Source organism: Dreissena polymorpha, chromosome 12 (assembly GCF_020536995.1).
Source record: "Dreissena polymorpha isolate Duluth1 chromosome 12, UMN_Dpol_1.0, whole genome shotgun sequence".
Taxonomy (NCBI): Eukaryota; Metazoa; Mollusca; class Bivalvia; order Myida; family Dreissenidae; genus Dreissena; species Dreissena polymorpha.
The window spans coordinates 73,500,848-73,509,042 of record NC_068366.1 but is presented as its reverse complement, the minus strand read 5'-3'; positions in this window follow the sequence as shown (position 1 = coordinate 73,509,042).

Sequence of the window (8,195 nt, the reverse complement as noted above, 5' to 3'; positions counted from 1 at the left end):
ACAGACTGTAGCAGTGTGAACTCCAGCACAGGGGGTTCGGGCTCAGGGGACAGCACCTTCCTCACCGAGGAAGACTTTGCAAGCGCCGTCGCCAGGGCCGCAGAGCTGTCAGGGCTCACAGTGGTGGGCACTACTGTCAGCGATCCAGATCAGAAATCCAGTAGGTTACTTTAAACTTTTTTAATTAAGCTTGATTGCATTGAAAGTCTAAGGCTTATTTTAAAAGCTCTCATGTCCCTTGGTAGCACCAGTTCTTGGTATCTTTGAGGTAAATCTCAAGACTGCTCTACAGTGGGGATTGAACATGTGTCCTCCTGGTCACTCGGAGGACACAACATCCTCCTGGTCACTCGGACGACACAACATCCACTTCTCATGTGACCTCCTGGTCACTCGGAGGACACAACATCAACTTCTCCTAAGCCTCCTTACATCTAATATTTTGACGCATCCAGAGTTGCTGTTGAATATTCTTTCTTTTTTCAATTAGTTAAGTATATTGATACATATAAAATGTATAGGGGTTCGTTGCTATTTTGCTGTGTTTTATCATCTATATTTTGGCAAAACTAGAAAGACATGTTCTTAACAGACTTGCTTTTATTATGATGTTCATTTGATAGGTCTTTAACATAAGGCTATTAAATGAATTATAAATTTTCAACTTTATTTGAGCAACTCCTCCTATCAACTTAAATTTCAACTGTGTTTATAACATTATAAATTTTAAGGTAACAGTGTATAATTAAAAGAGAAAACAGATACTTTTCAAATGAATGCTTAAAAAAACAATTTAGCCTCTGGCCTGGGAAAACATGGCTTGATGCATGTGCTTAAAGTGTCCTCAAAGATTAGCCTGTGAAGTCCGCAAGGATCAATCAGCGACGACTTTTTCCACTTTTATGGAACTTTTTATTACAAGAAAAACTCTTCTTAGCACAAATCCAGTTCAGGTGTAAAATTCCGTCTCTGATCAGCCTGTGCAGACTGCACAGGCTAATCTGGGACAATACTTTACACGTATATATTTAGACCCTTTTCCCCAAAGTGTTGCTTAATTGAATTCTTAATTATTAAGTTGCTTGTATTATTTTTCAGAGAAAGAGCGTCGCCATCGACGACCAGTGCGGCCAATCAGCCCTGGCTACTCTACGGACAGCAACTACGGCTCCATTGACATGGTGAGGAAGCCATACCCAAAGTCCGGGCGCAAGCAGCAACTCCTTGAACAAGGTGAGCTGCGGTCTTAAATGTGGTTCGGAAAATAACAGACCAAGCGATCTGCTTACCATCTTTATGTTAATTTGGGGTATAAATCATTTTAGGCATTCACATACAAATGTATTAGAATGAGTACAATTTTCATATGAAGCCTAGCTTAATTAGCAGAGCGCAAAAAACAATGCAACTAAACAAACAAGAACAAACACAGATTTTAAGCCAAACCATGACTTGTTTAACCCTTATGTATTTATGTATTAACAGGAAAGTCTCGAGGCAGTCCTCAGCAGAATGATATTCAAGAAAAGACTGGCAAACTATCAAACACCTCCATTGGTATGTTGACTTTTTGCTACCCATAATTCACTTTATCGCTTGCGTGCTGCTTTCTCTTTACCTATGCTTCACTTGGACTTTGGGAAATGCTTCAATGTCTTGTATGCCTGCTATAAAGTTTTCTATGCAGTGGGTTGTTCGTTTAAGCTGATTTTTTTTTAGTGCAAATTTATTTTGTGCATTAATGTATGTTTATGTCTACAGAAGCCTTATGTTACATCACACATTATGCTATTTCATATTTAGATCCAGTATATAATGGGAAGGGTAGCTTATTACTATTAGTCTTCTTTAAGATGCAAGTTACATTTATCACTTAAAGCTTACTTTTCATTACTAATGCTGCCCTATATTTTGCTTTGTGGTGTACATGTATTTTTAATGCCAAGGATTGAGTATAATGGTCTTTTGTCCAGGTTGTACCGTTTCCCATCAAATTTAAAGAAAATATTTTTGACAACTATATTGTACATAATCAATTTGCAGTTCAAAATCATTGAACAACCAACATCATAATAAAGCAAAAGCAATAACTGCTAGATACATAAGGATCTGGACAAAAGACTTGACATTTTGCATAATTCATACAACGATAATTTCACATAACAAATCATCGCTTTTATCACAAACCATGGTTTTGCACCTTGTAGTGTATGATTATGACACGGTGTACACGGCAAACTTCCTCCCCGCCTACACCCAACCCTCCGCTGCACAGCTTGCGCCTGCTAGATTTTCCTCCCTTACTAGAATGTCCCCATATGAGGCATTAGCCCGGTATCAGGACAGCAGGGGACATTACTCTCCATCTAGTGACAGGGGACCTTACTCTCCGTCTAGTGAGAGGGGAGGGTACTCTAGCTTCCAGATCATGAGTTCCCTCCCTCTGAGAGAAGATGTGAGTGGACATTGCATGTAGTTAGCTGGGCAGTTCAGGCAATTGTAAAGTGACGATGTCAATTTATTCCTTTTGAGGATTTATTAAGATTAAGCCTCAATTTTAATTTTTAAAGCCATATGATCAATTATCTATGATGATTGTGACTCAAATAATATAGAATAGTATTATAAAAAATAACAAGACTGTATAATTTGTAAAGTTCATAAAAAATTATAATAGTTTAATTTTTGTTTGATTTGTGTAAATAAATTGGACATCATTTACTGGTAGGTATATCTTTTGTTTGAAGCCTTCTCATTTTCCTTTAGAAAATAAAAACCGATAATGCACAAAGAGAATGTTGTAAATTAAAATTAAGGTTAAGAGAATGTTGTAAATTAAAATTAATTAAAATACAAATTTGCATGTCATCAAATATTTCCTTATTTGTTGAAAATTCTAATTAAGTTAAATAACAAATGTGTATGTAGTCATATATTTCCTAATTGGTTGCAGGTGGTTTGAAGTGACACTGAAGGGGACATTGTGCTAGTATCAGGGTAGACCCCTCAGTTTCCGTGACAATCCAGTTGATGGACTGACAGGGCTTAAAAGGACAACATAATGTGCCAGCTAGTTGCAAGTCTTGCTGTCTCTGTAAACTTAATATGTGTGTTGAAAGTGTCTCACATTTGGAACCAATTTTGGTTGCGGGACAGACTTCAGCAATCGGGCATAATATGTGATCATCTGTATACTTGGCATCGGATACATACGGTAGCAATGTTTGAAGGTACTTTATATGCCTTGTTGTTGGTCTCTGTGATAGAGAGTGATGCATTGAAATCTTTTGCAAATTTGCAAAAAAGAGGAAAGGAATATTTACAACAGAAGTGAGAAAACTGCAGGAAATCTCTTATATAAGACTTCCATAATGTCTATTGATCTTTAGTGTGTGCAAGAGGTGGCAATAAACATATGCAGGGACACTACTAAACAGATTTGTGTTACAAAATGAGATTGATTCGTGACCATAGCATCTAAACATGTTTTGTCAATGTTCTATATATGTGTTCGCTTGACATTGTCATACAATGACTTAATACACTCGGTACAGTCACTCTGCATGGAAAATGAAGATGAGACATGCAATGTTTGAGAAAGCATAATATTAGAGCTAGCTTGCTCTCTATCTAGCTGTAGGTCTGCTAGTGTACACTAGTAGGGTGATATTTCATTATTGTTATACAATCCACCAGATATTGTGTGAAACAATCCTTTTGTTGACATTCACATGTATTGTGCTAGTCCATTGGTAGGGATTTTCATGAGACAAAGGTGTTAGTGCTTAAGTATGAATCAAGTTAATGTATATAGCACTGAACAGGAGTATTTGAATTAGCGTTGGGACTACTTACCTTGAACGCTTATTTTATGCACATTTGAGCCTTATTTCTAATGTTATTAATTTTCAGTTCTTAAGGTCAACATCAGAACATTTGTTATTTATTTCTTAAGATTGCAATATGCAAGATTAATTTTGTTATACTTATTGTCAGTTATTTTTTGTCATTAGCCTATTTAAAAATGTTAAGTTAAATTGCGAAGAACAAATGTGGTGAAATGTAGAAACCGGGTTAACAGTTATAAATTGTCATAATATCAATTCTTTAATTCATTTTGAAGTATTTTTACCAAAGATTTGTTGAGTATTTTACCAAAGATTTATGTTGTAAGCCAAGGCCTAATGGCCATACCAAAGAGACTTGTAGATTACTTTGAAATGATACAAACTTAGAAATTCACTTGCCGAGTTCTGCTTGTTATAAGTTAATACCTTTGTCAAATATCAATTGCAGTTGACACAAAATGGTTGAAAATAGTTTGTTCAGGTTACAATGTAACTGTCAAATAACACTTTATACAATTCACAAGACATAAATAATTGCAATCAAATACATAAGCGTCAAATGTAGTGATTGTAAAAATATGAAAGCACTGTTTACAATTGATGAATTACAGAAGTTGGAAAAATGCAAAGTTTAAACTGCTGATTTCAGCTTTGTTTCTTGGCGTGATCTGTGCATAGTAGAATATTTATTTTCCTTGTGATTTATTGGCTTTATCCTGTTTATAGTTTTTAGTTTCCATTATTTTGTTGCCCGAACTAAAATGTTTGTTAATCAATTACATTGATTTTTCATTACATCACGTTTCATGTTCATGTTCATACATGGTTATATGTAGGTATGATGCATATTCTCCATACAAAAATCTTATGAATAAATGTTGTAATTAACAAGCGTTCACCTACATTTTAAGTGTACTACTGTTCAACAAACCGACATAAAATTGTAACATTTATTTCTATAAGTTTATTGTTTCAATTACACTTGTAGCTATGGTAACACTAAAGAAATGAGTGCCTTTATTGCAAAAGGGATGTTTATAAGGAAAAAAAATTCTTGCAGAATTTAAACAAAGACATAAAACTATAGATTGTGTTTGTTTTATAAGCCTTGTTATAATTAACCCTTTCCCACTCAGAAGCAAAGTATAAATGGCTATGTGCAAACAGAATAAAACCAGAACAGCCTGCGAGTAACTCGCTGTCTGTTCAGGTTTTATGCTGCTTGCTGCTCATCAGTATCTAAGAGTTGGAAATAAAGCCTTTAAAATGTGAATCTTGTCAGAAAGGTCTTTAAATAAATGTGTCTTTCTTTGGGACTACAAATGCATAAAAATATGTATCTGAGTGGTACAGGGTTCACTAACCAATATATTCAGAAGTGAGTCATTGTCATATGAGAAATATTAGTCATAACTTCTTACCATAAACAGAATTTTCAAGGACAACGGAATTTAAGAGATATATTATTATTTTATTAACTTTTCATAGCTTAGTTTAAAAGTTTGTTGAAGTAAGATGGCCATTTCTGCAAGATGGTCATTTCTATGTCAACATTAATGTGCAATACTCCAAATATGTAAAGTTGTTGATATGAAGTGATGGAGTGTAAGGTTTAATATTGTGCTGATCATAATGATACCTGATACACACATTTTAAAATCAGCTTCTTCAGTTTCATTTTTAATATTAAAATTCTTTTAATGTCCAAAAAGGGACAGTTACAGTGTAAATATACTTGCATGTGTTTCATGTCAATGTCCAATTGTGGTTACCAAATAGGAGCCTGTACTGTTTTCATCATTCATTTTTGAATTATTAATATTTGAAGATATGCTTGACCCTTGTGTGTAACAAACAACAGGGCATATCGAAACACCCGTTACTTGGGGAAAAAATGGCATTGTTAAAGTTAGTTAATAGAACATCTGTTGTTATGTTCCTTATCATGCAACTTCATCTTGCATTTCTGGAAAAGGAACCTGTGCAACCATTGCCGGTAATTAGGTAACCGATTCAACACAATATTTCTTAATGCATTTGTTATTTCAGAATTAACACTAATCCTTTGAAGGTTTTATCATAACATTCTGTCCTATTTTGCAATTTGCACAATCACATCTAAAACATCAATTGTTATAAAAATTTCAGACTCCAGTCAAGAAATAGTGCAAACAAGCAAGTTTGTGTATAATATACGAGTATTTATATATAACATAATTTATGTCAAATGATGATGTACATATTTCGATATATCATATGGGATATTATCATCTGTTTATTGTGTATTGTATGTCATGAAAACTGTTATAATGAAAAGTGATTATAATTTTTAACTTTATGAATGTGTTTCTTGTGTTTTTCCCACACAATGACTTGTATTCCGAAATTTCTAGTTAAGGAGAATTCTTAAATTCACAATAAAACTTATGTCTTCGGCTAATTCATGGAAATGTACTTACATTTTAATGCTTTATCTTGTAAATATTGCAAAGATGTTCACTAAATCAAGTTTCGTATTTGTTGCTCCATTTCAAATGTCACTGTATTTTGTTTTGTTTTTTGACTATCCTAATGTGAAACTTTAGTTTAAATTTCCATTTAACTCGAACTTTAAAACTTGTAAATATGGTTCTATACAACAAGATACGGCATATGTACACTTAAGAAACAATACATAAATGCATGGACATTAAAACAGTATTTAATTGAAAATGACCCTCAACTTTTACATGCACTTAAAACCAAACCAATAACTGTTCTGACTTATATAACAGTTATTGACACACACATTTTTTATCCCCTGCCAAGGGTGGAGGGATATAGAATTTGCATGCTTCATCCCTCTGTCAGTCACTATGTCTGTCACACAATTTTTTAGGGATATATCTCAGAAACTAAGATATCAACATGAAACAACATGAAACTTCATAGGTGTATAGATATCAATCAGGAGCAGTGCTATGCACAAGAACAACAACCCTACACTGTCTTTAACAAGAGTAATTTCCCTTTGTTTTGTTTTTTGTATGATTGAACTTTTCAGAGCTATATCGCAGATGCCATGCAAGACTTAAACATAAAACGTCATGCGTGTATTGATTTTTATAAGGAGTGCCATGCTTAAGAACCACAACCATTCACTTTTTTGTCCCCTACCGGTGAAACCGGAGGGGACTTATGGTTTGCGCTCTGTGTGTCAGTCAGTCAGTCTGTCTGTCCGTCACATTTTTCTGGTTCCTGCGATAACATAAAAAGTTCTGCATATTTTTTCATGAAACTTGCAACATGGATAGATGGCAATCATTTCATTTTGTTCCTACATCAAAAATTGTGGTTGCTATGGCAACAACAAAAAAAATTCTGAAAATGGTGGAAATTCTGACAATGGTGGAGCCAGTAGGGGACCATATTGCTTTAAAAAACAATAGGAAGAAGTACCATGCACAAGAACCATAACCCTACACTTTCTTAACTGAACTTAACTAAATTTCCCTTTGATGTTTTTGTGTAATGCGATTTTTCAAGGTTATATCTTGAATACACTACAAGCTTTCAACATATAACTTCATGGGTATATATATAGCAATGAAAAAAATTGTAATGCATAATAACAATAGCAACAGGTCACTTCATTTGTATCTAGGTGAGCGACTTTTGGCCTTTCAGGCCTCTTGTATTTCAAATGAAAACATCTTCAAGAAAACTACTGAAAAGAATAGTTTATGATAATACATTACCATCTCTTGCATTAAAACTTTTTGCTTTCCTGTTGCGTCGGTTAAAATAAATGTTAAATTTAAAAAGTTGAGTATGGCAGTAGTTGTAGCAATTGATAAAGTAGTTGTAGAAATAGAGACTGTAGATGTAGAAATAGATAAAGTACATGTAGTTGAAGAAATAGATACTGTTGTAGCAAAAGATCCAGTAGTTGTAGCAATAGATACAGTAATTGTAGCAATAGAGACCATGGTTGTAGCAATAAATACAGTAATTGTAGCAATAGATACTGTAGTTATAGCGATAGATACAGTAGTTGTAGAACTATATACAATAGTTGAAGCAATATAAACAGTGATTGTAGCAATAGATACAGTAGTGGTAGCAATATATACAATTGTTTAAGCAATATACTAGTATACAGTAATTGAAGCAATAGATACAGAGGTTGTATCAATAGATACAGTGGCTGATGCAATTAATACAGTAGTTATAGCAATAGATTCAGTAGTTGAAGCAATAGATACTGTAGTAGTAGCAAATAAACAGTAGTAGAAGCAATAGATACAGTGGTTATTGCAATATATACATTTGTTGTAGCAACATATACAGAAGTTGCAATAAGTAGAA